The sequence below is a fragment of the Mastomys coucha genome, chromosome X (genome assembly GCF_008632895.1).
Source record: "Mastomys coucha isolate ucsf_1 chromosome X, UCSF_Mcou_1, whole genome shotgun sequence".
Classification (NCBI taxonomy): Eukaryota; Metazoa; Chordata; class Mammalia; order Rodentia; family Muridae; genus Mastomys; species Mastomys coucha.
In genome coordinates this window covers 119,304,525-119,305,528 of record NC_045030.1, presented here as the reverse complement: position 1 = coordinate 119,305,528, position 1,004 = coordinate 119,304,525, and positions in this window count along the sequence as shown.

The following is a 1,004-nucleotide window of genomic DNA, read 5'->3' as shown; positions in this document are numbered from 1 at the left end:
TTCCCCTCCAAAAAACAAACAAACAAACAAAAACAACAAGAACAAACCCCTGTTGCCTCCCTCCTCCCTATGCTTGCCATCCCACCCTTTCCCATTTAGTGGCCCTGGCATTCCCCTACACTGGGGCATAGCACCTTCACAGGGCCAAGAGATCTACTTTGCAATCCTCTACTATACACATGCTACGAGAACAATCTGTCCCACCATGTATAGTCCTTGGTTGATGGTAGAGTCCCTGGGAGCTCTGAGGGTACTAATTAGTTCATATTGTTGTTCATCCTAAGGGGCTGCAAACGCTTCACCTCCTTTGGTCCTTTCTCTATTTCCATCATTGGGGACCCTGTACTCCGTTCAGTGGATGGCTGTGAGCCTCTACATCTTTATTAGTCAGGTGCTGTCAGAGCCTCTCAGGAGACAGCTATATTAGGCTGGATTGTCCTTCCTTCAGTCTCTGCTTCATAGTTAGTCTCTGTAACTCCTTCCATTGGTATTTTGTTCCCCCTTTTAAGAAGGAATTAAATGTCCACATTTTGGTCTTCCTTCTTCTTGAGTTTCTTGTGGTTTGTGGGTTGTTCTTCCTGTATTCTGAACCTCTGGGCTAATATCCATTTATCAGAGAGTATCATGTGTGTTCTTTTGTGATTGGGTTACCTCACTCAGGATGATATTCTCCAGATCCATCCATTTCCTTAAGAATTTCATAAACTCATTGTTTTTAACAGCTGAGTAGTACTCCATTGTGTAGATATACCACATTTTCTTTATCCATTCTTCTGTTGAGTGACATCTGGGTTGTTTCCAGTTTCTGGCTATTATAAGTGAGGCTGCTATGAACATAGTGGAGGATGTGTCCTTATTACATGTTGGAGCATCTTTTAGGTATAGGCCCAGGAGTGGTATGGCTGGGTCCTCTGGTAGTTCTATGTCTAAATTCCAGAAGAACCACCAAACTGATTTCCAGAGTGGTTGTATCAGTTTGCAATCCCACCAGCAATGAAGTAATG